General features: G+C 46.2%; 1 pseudogene; it reads left to right on the top strand.

The window, feature by feature from the left end:
- The first annotated feature begins 10,085 nt into the window (after window positions 1-10,085).
- LOC148002634 (glyceraldehyde-3-phosphate dehydrogenase pseudogene) lies at window positions 10,086-11,254 on the top strand (annotated as a pseudogene).
- The last annotated feature ends 376 nt before the right edge of the window (window positions 11,255-11,630 follow it).

The following is an 11,630-nucleotide window of genomic DNA, read 5'->3' as shown; positions in this document are numbered from 1 at the left end:
TTGTGTATGTGCTTTAGTCAAAGGAAGGTCGTCCTTATGTTTGTTCAGCAAATGTTTTATTGACTGAACCATCTTCTCAGCCCCTCAGACTTTATTTTTAGATCAAAAACGTGTGTGTGTGTGAGTGTGTGTGTGTGAGATGTGTGTGTGTCTGTGAGACAGAGACAGAGACAGAGACAGAGAGACAGAGAGAGAGAGACAGAGACAGATTTTGCCTGCATGTATATCTGTGTACTAGGTACATGCCTGAAGCCTGCAGAGACCAGAGAGGGTGTTGGATCCCTAGAACTGGATTTACCAATGGTTGTGAGGTACCATATGTGTGCTGGGAACCAGACCCAGGTGCAGGTCTTCTGCAAGAGTAGCCAGGGCTTCTAACTACTGAGCCATCTCTCTAGCTCCCCACCAAACATTTTATAATGCAGTGAGACTTTTGATTTCTTTTTTAAAACAAAAACAAAAACAAAAACCCAGTTATGTTATATGAATGTGCTTTTGTTTTAATCCCAGGTATGTGATATAGGGCTGCTTCAGATTGTCCACAGCAGCTGACTATGATTTGTCTCCTGCTCTGGCAGGGGTATGATTATGCCAGCCAGAGATAGTTTACATTTGGAATTCTGGAGACTCTTAAGAGAGTATAAAAATGCCAGAGTCCCGAGAGGCTGTGGAAGCTGCTGCTGCTGGTAGTGGTTGGTGGTTGATTGGTGGTTGGTGGTTGGTGGTTGGTGGTTGGTGGTTGATTGGTGGTTGGTGGTTGGTGGTTGGTGGTTGGTGGTTGGTGCTGGTTGGTGGGTGGTGGTTGGTGGTTGGTGGTTGGTGGTTGGTGGTTGGTTAGTGGTTGGTGGTTGGTGGTTCGTTGGTTGTTGGTGGTTGGTGGGTGGTGGTTGGTGGGTGGTGGTTTGTTGGTTGTTGGTGGTTCGTTGTTGGTGGTTGGTGGTTGGTAGTTTGTTAGTGGTTGGTGGTCGGTGGTTCATTAGTGGTTGGTGGTTGGTGGTTGGTGGTTGGTAGTTTGTTGGTGGGTGGTGGTTGGTAGTTTGTTGGTGGTTGGTGGTTGGTGGTTGGTGGTTGATGGTTGGTAGTTTGTTGGTGGTTGGTGGTTGGTGGTTGGTGGTTGATGGTTGGTAGTTTGTTGGTGGTTGGTGGTTGGTGGGTGGTGGTTGGTGGTTGGTGGTGGTTGGCGGTTGGTGGTTGATTGGTGGTTGGTGGTTGATTGGTGGTTGGTGGTTGGTGGTTGGTGGTTGGTTGGTGGTGGTTGGTGGTTGGTGGTTGATTGGTGGTTGGTGGTTGGTGGTTGGTAGTTTGTTGGTGGTTGGTGGTTGGTGGGTGGTGGGTGGTGGTTGGTGGTTGATTGGTGGTTGGTGGTTGGTGGTTGATTGGTGGTTGGTGGTTGGTGGTTGATTGGTGGTTGGTGGTTGATTGGTGGTTGGTAGTTGGTGGTTGGTGGTTGGTGGGTGGTGGTTGGTGGTTGATGGTTGGTAGTTTGTTGGTGGTTGGTGGTTGGTGGGTGGTGGTTGGTGGTTGTTGGTGGTTGGTGGTTGGTGGTTGGTTGGTGGTTGATTGGTGGTTGGTGGTTGGTGGTTGATTGGTGGTTGGTGGTTGATTGGTGGTTGGTGGTTGGTGGTTGATTGGTGGTTGGTGGTTGGTGGTTGATTGGTGGTTGGTGGTTGATTGGTGGTTGGTGGTTGATTGGTGGTTGGTGGTTGGTGGTTGATTGGTGGTTGGTGGTTGGTGGTTGATTGGTGGTTGGTGGTTGGTGGTTGGTGGTTGGTAGTTTGTTGGTGGTTGGTGGGTGGTGGTTGGTGGTTGATTGGTGGTTGGTGGTTGGTGGTTGATTGGTGGTTGGTGGTTGGTGGTTTGTTGGTGGTTGGTGGTTGGTGGTTGATTGGTGGTTGGCGGTTGGTGGTCGGTGGCTGGTGGTTGGAGATATCCTGATGATGAAGATCGTGTTTGTCTCCAAGGAACTCGCTGCCCCTAATCTAACACTATCAACGCTCCCTTTCCCTCTAAGCTTCTTTCTCTCCTACCTAGTGTTAGGGGATTGGAAGGGATAAGGGTGGAGTAGGGCGGCAGAGGGAAAAGAACAAAGTAGCCAAAAGTACAGTTACACACTAACCTGTAAAAGCAGACATGTCATGCTGCAGCAATCTGTACAGACACACAGGCCATCAATGCACTGGAGTTGTGCCTCCCAATGGTGCCAATTCACTTCAGCCCTCCTAAGGGTCCTCGGTGTAGCTCTGCAGTTGTGCCAGGAGGTCCCTTCAGGCAGGGAGGCCTCTTGTCTTTGCCTCTCTGTCACTGCCTGCCTTCACCCAGTGGCTGACCTCCCAAGGAGGTTCTGTCAATATCAGCAACTCAGGCAGGTAAATCTTCATTTTTAAAACCCATAAAAACTTTTAGAATAAAAACGACACTGTGGCGGGGGTGGGGTGGGGTGGAGAGATGGCTCAGTGGTTAAGAGCACCCGACTACTCTTCCAGAGGTCCTGAGTACAATTCCCAGCAACCACATGGTGGCTCACAACCATCTGTAATGGGATTTGATGCCCTCTTCTGGTGTGTCTGAAGACAGCTACAGTGTACTTATATAAATAAATGAATAAATCTTAAAAAAAAAAAACAACCCGATACTGTGTTAGGAAAAAGGCCAGAGTCAAAGAAGGAAAGGGGAAACATGGAGAAAGAGGTTTAGGTGGGAGAGAAACTTGGGGAGGGGAGGGTAGGGTAGAGGAGAGGGTTGGAGAAAGGGTAATTAACACTGAGGATGTTTGGAAAAGCCATATGGAATCCTCCTGCAGTTTTACAAGCTTCCTATAGATGTTCCTATAAAAGAGTTGGAATGATTCCACACAGGGGATAACACTCCTCCCAGAAGCCACAGGTTGTCAAATAAAAGTTTCAGGCCATGTGTGGGATTCTCCCTCAAGTTGTAGGTCAACAGTATCCTAGAGACCCAGATAGACTCTTATTTTCTCCACTATGGTCTGTCCACGGTCAGAATAAGGACCATATAATAGCATGGAGAAAAGTGTAATGTTGATTGTAATGTTGATTCTGGATTCTCACCCAAAGCTGCAGCTGTGCTACGACTCTGCCCTGAACCTTCCTCTCCCACGAAGTCCGGCCCCTCCCTTGCCCAGTGTGAGATGGCGTGTGTGTGTGTGTGTGTGTGTGTGTGAGAGAGAGAGAGAGAGAGCGGAGGTTGAGAAGACTCCCTGATGGCTTTGTGCCTCCTGTTCTCTCACTCCCACCCCTGCCTTGCAGGGCTCTCAGGAAGGTTCCAGAATGTTTCAAGCCCTGTTTGTTGGCCCTCGCACGGCAAAGCCCCATCCTCTGGTCTGCACCCCAACTTCTGCACACTTTTCCACTATCACAAAACTCCACGCTCTTTTCTCTGTGGGGAAAGCAGAGTAGTCATGTGATCCAACCCGGATCCGGAAGCTCATCCCACCGAGAGAGGACAGGGTCTGAGAGATGAGGTTTGGACACAACGGGAGGCTCTCACGAGGGTGCAGGCAGCCTGGATAGTTGTCAGGCTTAGGGTCTCAAGTCCTCTTTTCACTGGGGAAGTGGGGGAATATTAAAGCGAGGATCAGATCAGGAGCTGCATAAGTAACATTTCCAGGGGCTCGAGCTGAGCAGCCTGCTGTTATGGTGCCTATGGGGTAGCGAGTCCCTGGGATGACGTTTTTTTCTCTTGAGGGCAGGATGTCCCAGGTTTGGGTCAGCTTCGCGTTTAACAGCCGGCTTCCGGAATCATCTCAGACAAGATTACAGGAATGTAGAGCGAAGGGCAAGTGCTAGGCCCAAGCAAAGGAATAGGAGAAATACAAAATGAAGTCACAGACGACAACACCCTGCCACCCAGTCTTTCTTTCTTAAGTTAATCTATTTTTAAATTTTATTTTATAAACTTAATTGGAAAAAGAACTCTTGCAAATAAATAGAAAGCATCTCCTACCAAAATTAACCAGACCTAAAGTCCATACAACCTTAGAGAGCTCTGCACTTGCAATAGGCATTCAGGATGGGAGCTCAGGAACCTCACAGTAAATTTCACACCTTCAGAGTCAAACGCATTTCTTATGCATGTATCTAGCACCTAAAACAAAAATCTCATGAGAGAACTAAAACCCAGAAAACGCTTGCCTTTCTACCCTCTCTTTCATAGCCCATGAGCGGTATCTTCATTCATCTTTCCTGTTTTTTACATGTTATACGGTACCCGCATATACGGTACTTTGTATACATGCACATTTGTTTAACATATAGACACATACGATGGATTCCACTATCGTATGGTGAGAACGTGTGGTTTTTCTTTTTCTTCCTTTCTGCAATTGTGTGACCCTCTTAATGTTATACATTTTAGGTCCCTCCATTTTCTTACATTTTTTTTTAAACTTCATTTTTCTTTAGAGCACAGTACAAAACTTCCATTATCATCTGTTGATGGGCAACTAGGTTGATTCTAATTCTTTGCTATATGAATAAACAATGAGTTTTCTATAGCAATAAATATATAGAAATATTTATTATAATTATATAATTAATATGATCGAATACATTAATAAACATAAATATTGCTATAAATATATAAAAACATAGCAATATTTATAATGGATATAAGTAAATGTGAGGGTACAGAGGGCTCTACGACAGAGTGTGGAATTCTCTGGGCATATGCCCAGGAGAGGAATGGGGGGGGTCATGAGGTAGTTCTAGTTTTTTTTTTTTTGAGGAATCTCCAGCTGATTTGCACAATGGCTATATTAATTCGCAGTCCCACCAGCAGCGAATAAGGGTTCCTTTCCCTCCATGTCCCTCCAACATCATGGTCAGATTTGTTGATGACAGCCGTTCTGAGTGGGTCGAGGTGACATTTTAGAATAACATTAATTCGCATTTGCCTGATGGCTAGGGAAATGGAATACTTTTCAATGGCCATTGGCTATTTATGCTAATTTTTGAAAAGTATCTGTTCAGTTAATTTGCCTACTTGCTGACTGGTGGTTTTATTTCTTTGGTGTTTAATTGCAATTCTTTGTAAACTCTGGATCTCAGCCCCTTGTGTCGGTATAGCCGGTGAAGACTTTGCCCTTTCTGTGGGCCTTGTGCTCTAAGGGTCGTGTCTTTCACAGTGTTATCGTAACATAGCCTGCCTGTGGTATGGGGTTAGTCCTGTGCCATTAGTGTGCTGTTCAAAAAGTCCATGCCCACCCCAGTGTCTTAAAGGGCATCCCCGTGTTTCCCTTTAAAAGTTTCAGTGTCTCCGGTTTTAAATTAAGACCCATAATTCATTTCTGAGTTGATTTTTTTTTCTTTTTTTCAGAGCTGGGGACCGAACCCAGGGCCTTGAGCTTGCTAGGCAAGCACTCCGCCACTGAGCTAAATCCCCAAAACCCCTGAGCTGATTTTTGTATTAGGCGAAAGCTATAATCCAATTTCATCTTCTGCAGGTGGAAACCGGTTTTGCCAGCACAATTTGCTCAACAGGCTATCTCCACCCCCACCCCCCAAAGAATGCTTTTACCTCCTATGTCAAAAATTAAGGGGTCATAGCCGTGTCGTTTTATAGCCATGTCTTCTATTCCATTGGTATACCTGTCTGCTACGCCAGTGCCAGGCTGTCTTCATTACTACAGACTGATGTAGGACTTCTTTTTGGAGAAATCTGACTCAAGGGGTTAGGTAGCTCAGTGGTGGAGCATTTTCTTAGCATGCATGAGCTCTGAGTTCATTCCCCAGCACTGCTAAAAATGGGTGGGGGGAAGGAAATCTATGATGGCCAAGACCTGAGAGTACAGATGCCAAACCTTTTTGCCCCACTGAAGGCCCGATGAAGGGCCTTTGACCCTGGGAAAGTAACCTAGGCAACCGTTATCATAACCCACACATCTGAGTGTTACCTACAGTGTGGCTGGCTAGTCAGAGACTAACATTGTGCTAACCAGCGGACTGTCACACTCAGTCAACAGCCGGGGAGGAGAAAGAGCTTAGCTTCTCCACCTTCTAGCAGGAAGCAAGAGAAGGAGGAAGACTTGAGCTGCATAATCCAGGATGGGTGATTTCCCTTGAATTCTCAGAGGTGGGTGGGTCTTTGCATGCATGTGGTTTGCAACACCCTGGGCAAAGAAGACCTGTCAGCCAGCTGTCATTGAACCAAAGCAAAAAGTAGTATAAAAAGAGGGGAACACGCAAAGGCAGTTTGCCCAACTAGCCATGGATGGACAAGTGTGCCCCAGGCAGGCTGGCTGTAGGGTGGGGGTGGGGGTTGGTGGACATCTCAGTATTAGTTACTTACTGATTGTCTGGGAGGCCCTGAAAGTTAAGCCATGAAGAATTTATGGACTTGCAACAGCTGATTCTTCTCACAGTTCTTCACATAGGTGGGTCCCCACCTCTTTCTCCTATAGAATCTCACAGAAACTTCTTCACAGGGTTGATACTATGGCAGTAATCTAAGTCAATCCTTGTGAACATTAGAGCAGACAGTGTGGCTACAGCTCTCGATCCACAAACTTGTTCCAGTGAGATCCTGTGTATGTGTGTGTGTGTGTTTACATGTGTGTGTGCATGTGTGTGTCTGTGTGTCCATGTGTGTGTCTGTGTGTCCATGTATGTGTCTGTGTGTCTGTGTGTGTGCATGTGTGTGTCTGTGTGTCTCTATGTGTGTCCATGTGTGTGTATGTGTGTTTGTGTGTGTGCATGTGTGTGTGTGTGTCTGTCTGTCTGTATGTCTGTGTGTGTGTCTGTGTGTGCACGTGTGTGTGCATGTGTATATATATGTATGTGTGTTTGTGTGTATCTGTGTGTATATGTGTGAATGTATGTCTGTGTGTATGTGTGTATGTGTGTGCATGTGTGTGTGCATGTGTGTGTCTGTCTGTCTGTATGTCTGTGTGTGTGTGTCTGTGTGCATCTGTATGTATGTCTGTGTGTGTATATGTGTGTGCATGTGTGTGCATATGTGTATATGTGTGTGTATATATTATATATGTATGTGTGTTTGTGTGTATCTGTGTGTGGGTGTGTCTGTGTGTATGTATGTCTGTGTGTATGTGTATATGTGTGTGTGCATATGTGTGGTATATACGTGTGTATATATATGTGTATGTATGTGTATTGTGTGTGTCTGTGTGTCTGAGTCTGTGTCTGTGTGTGGGTGTCTCTGTGTGTGTATGTGTGTGTGTGTTCATGTGTGTGTGCATATGTGTGTCTCTGTGTGTCTATGTGTATGTATGTTTGTGCATTTGTATGTTTGTATGTGTCTGTGTGCATGTGTGTTTGTATGTGTGGGTATGTGTGTCTGTGCATGTGTGTGCATGTGTGTCTGTGTGTCTGTGTGTATGTATGTCTGTGTGTTTATATGTGTGTTCGTGAGTGTGTGTGTGTGTGTGTGTGTGTACGGGTGCTATCAGAGCATGAGGAAAACACCGTGTGCAGGAGTAAGATAGTTTATCTTTGGAAATCATCACTACAATAAAAGAACAAGAAACTGACTCCTATAAAAATATAAAGAGACACACACCCATAGGCATCACAGGCAGTCCTAACCCCTTTGGTTCACCTCATGTGTCATAGGACACCTCATTCTGTATCTGGTGTCAGATAAACTTCCTTCTACCCTTCCCACCTCTCCCACACCATAGCCAGACCAATCTCATCTCTTTCAGGAGACAAACTGCTGTTATCAGTGTAGCAGAAATGTGTTTCATGACCTCTAACTGTGTAAATATGCTACCACTCTTATGAGGTGTATACATTTGCTTTATTTTTGGCTTTTTGTTTTGTTTTGTTTTTGAGATAGGGTCCTCTATTAGCCCTGGCTGTCCTGGAGTTCACTCTGTAGATCAGGCTGGCCTCAAATTCACAGAGGTCCTCCCATTTCTACCTTCCAGTGCTGGGATTAAAAGCGAGAGCCGCTGTACCTGGCTAGGCATATGTTTTTAATGCACCAAAGATGTAGTGTTTCAGGGATGAGAGTTAAGACAGGGTCTTGCTAGGTAGGACAGGTTGACCTCAAATTCAAAACCCTCCCACTTCAGCTTCTCAAGTATGGTAACCACACCTAGCCATCAACAAGGTTTTTGAGTCTTGTTGTCCTAACTCCATTTCCCCTCTAAGTTCCCATTTTTCCCCATGATTTTGCACAGTATCCTGATTTATGCGTATGTAGTGTCACCACCGGGGCCACTGCATGATTTGCAGAGCCTCATCATAAACCTTCAGATGTCAAGATGTGACAGAGCACTGGACCAAGCGAGCACAGTGCCTTTGTGAGTGGGAACCGTCAGGAGACTATATAAGTAGCTTGGATTCCTGAAGCCAGCTGTAGCTGCAGCACTGACAACTGCTGCACCTTCTCTACTAGTGCTCCTTTCAGTGTGTGTGTGTGTGTGTGTGTGTGTACATGTCTGAGTGTAGTGTGTGCTCATGTGTGCATCTGAGTGTGTGTACCTACATGTGTGCATGTGTGTATATGTGTGTGCCTGAGTGCTCACATGTGTGTGCATATCTGAGTGTATGTGTGTGCTCATGCTGAGTGTGTGTGCCCACATATGTGTATATGTGTATGTGTGCATATCTGAGTGTGTGTGCTCATGTGTGCATCTGAGTGTGTGTGTATGTGTGTGTATGTGTGTGTGTAAGTGTATGTGTCTGAGTGTGTGTACATGTCTGAGTGTATGTGTGTGTTCATGTGTGCATCTGAGTGTGTGTACTTACATGTCTGCATGTGTATATGCGTGTGTGTCTGAGTGTGTATTATGTGTGTGCATTTGAATGTGTGTGCCCACATGTGTGCATGTGTGTATGTGTGTGTGCCTGAGTGCTCACATGTGTGCATATCTGAGTGTATGTGTGTGCTCATGCTGAGTGTGTGTGCCCACATGCGTGTATATGTACATGTGTTTGTCTGAGTGTGTGTGTATGTGTGCATATCTGAGTGTATGTGCTCATGTGTGCATCTGAATATGTGTGTGTGTATGTGTGTGTGTGTGAGTGTGTATCAGAGGACAACTTGTGGGAGTCAGTTCTCCTCTACCACATATGTCCTGGGGATGGAACTCAGCCCTCAAGTATTAGTGGTAAGTCCCTTTGTGTTAAGCTAACTTGCCAGCCTTGGCTTCTTTCATACTTAATCCATGCTTTGGCTTGAATCTGAAAAGTCTCCCAAAAGACCATGTGCTTTTCGAGGCCATATCTTATCTTCTGGCCCCCTTGGCCTCTATTCACATTCTTCACAAGGTGAGAAACCTTCTCTAAACACCCTTTCTTTGGGCTGTCTGGGGTTAGCTGACTGTGGATTCACTCTTCTGAAACCGGAAGCTAAAACACACCTTTCCTTTCTCTCAGGTGCTTCCGACAGTTCTCGAAACCTCGAATGACACAATTCTACAAACTCTCTGCATTTGTCAGTTTTTCAAGTGTCCATTTGACAAATGTTACCTTTTCAGGGATGGTGACTTGAGGGAAGGGGTTCTGTGATGCCTAAATGAACCACTCAAGAAACCTAGAGACAGGGAATGGAGCCAACGGCCCATGCTAGTGGAGCCTTGGTCTCCCCTGGCTCCTGGACATTGGGAGACAATTTTTCTATGACCCAATCACATTTCTGCAAATTTCAAGAACAAACGCGTTGACATTTTGTCCTTTTGTTCTGGGCTCTTCCAGAATGATTATACATACAGTGAGAACATTGGAAGACAAGGTAGGGCCTCACTTGGTGGCACAAGGTGGATCTGTTTACTGTCCAATATTATAAAGAGAGCATTTAGCTCTGGGGGGAAAGGCTGAGCGGGTTCCTTTTATAGCTGTAGATAAGATCTTGGTGTTCCTGATCGGGGCAGCTGGGATGCAAGCCCACTTTGGATCACAGAACCCATCTGGGCCTGCCTCTGTATTGTCTCAGGGAAAGTAGCAGAGGAACCAAGGAAACCATGAAGCTGATGTTACCAGCTGCAACGAAGTTCTTTGTCTCTAACCCAGGGTCTGGTGTGAGTTGTTTTGGTTTGATTATTGTTGTAAGACCATGGCAGGCTAGCTTGTTAGTTCACTAGTGGATATGAGATCAGAACCATCATGGCTGTTGGCTTCCATGGGTGTGTGTTTTCAGGCCAGTTGGTGGACAATGAATTAAATCTAGGGAAGTGGGTAAGCCTGGTCACCCAACACCTCTGGGGTTCTCTGCAAAGACCAGGGTAGAATAGGTTAGGAAGCTTAGGACTGACTGGAAATCAGGCTGGTCCCACAGTGCCACAACTACAAACCCTGAGGCCCTTCAGAGACCAGCCAAGGAAAGTGATGACCACAAAAGGCCACCTTTGAAAACTTCCTCTTCCCTGTAAGGAGAATGAAGACCCAGAAGAATCCCTGGGGCATTGTGTGTGTGTGTGTGTGTGTGTGTGTGTGTGTGTGTGTGTGTGTGGTGTGTGTATGTATTGGTAGTAGTGATGGGAACCTGGCCCAAGCTTCCTGAGGTGGGTGGGCAGAAGGACAGGCTTATAGTCCAGGGGATTTTGCAAAATGGTCTCCTCCCTAGATGGTGACATTCACATGGCATAACACATCTTTCAACTCTCCTATGAACTTAAGGACTCCAGCTAGTGAGAAAGCAGAGAAGCCCCAAGCTCCTCCTAGAGCCCCCTCACGACATCTTAACAACCTGGGTGCCTATCACCGCCACTCAGAAGACTGAATGCTCTTATGGGAATCTGTGATATAATGGCCATGGGGTTGCCCAGAACTCCATCTCTGTATCAACTGGTGCTGCCAAGTCTGTGAGTAAGGCCATCCCAGAGTTTCATAGGAAGCTTTCTGGCATGGCCTCCTGTGTTCCTAGCTGTGGATCTGACAGGCCACCTGGAGAAAGCAGTCAGGTACAATGACATCAAAAAAGCGAAGCAAGAAATGGAGGACACTAAAGGATATCCTGCGTTACACTGAGGACCAGCTTGTCTCCCGTGACTTTAACAGTGATGTCCACTCTCCCAGCTTTGATGGGGCTGGCACTGCTCTCAGTGACAACTTTGTAAAGCTCATTTCCTGGAATGACAATGAATATGGCTACAGTAGCAGAGTGGTGGACCTCATGGCCTACCTGGCCTCCAAGGAGTAAGAAACCCTGGACCACCCACCCCAGCAAGGACAGAGAGTAAGAGAGAGGCCCTCAGGTACTGAGGAGTCCCAATTCCAAATCAGTTCCCAAACTCAGAGCATCTCCCCTCACAGTTTCCACTTCAGACTCCCAGAATAAGGGGAGGGGCTTAGAGAGCCTGACTCTCTTGAATACTATTGATAAAGTTCACTGAACCTGCAAAGAATGACACTGAAATGGAAATTTCTGGTTTATTTGGCGATTCAGTTGTGTTATGTGATGTTTTTCTTGAAGTCGTCTGATGAGAGGATGTATTGCTGAAGCAGACACGTTTGGAAAGATTATTATTAGACACTGTCCCTGGCTCTGAAAAACAATTTAGAGAAATCAGGTTGATGGTGAGAAGTCACGTTTTTTTTTCTGTAAAGGGGCAGGTGTGGCATGGTGTAGCCAAAGGGAAATGCCCAGGCCCAGTTCCCCCAACCTGGAGCTGGGTGCAGGGTCAGAATGGCACCTGGGAGGTTGATTGA

Source organism: Rattus norvegicus, chromosome 11 (assembly GCF_021556685.1).
Source record: "Rattus norvegicus strain SHRSP/BbbUtx chromosome 11, alternate assembly SHRSP_T2T, whole genome shotgun sequence".
Lineage (NCBI taxonomy): Eukaryota > Metazoa > Chordata > Mammalia > Rodentia > Muridae > Rattus > Rattus norvegicus.
The sequence above is the reverse complement of the archived record's forward strand: the minus strand, read 5'-3'. Positions and strand labels throughout refer to the sequence as shown.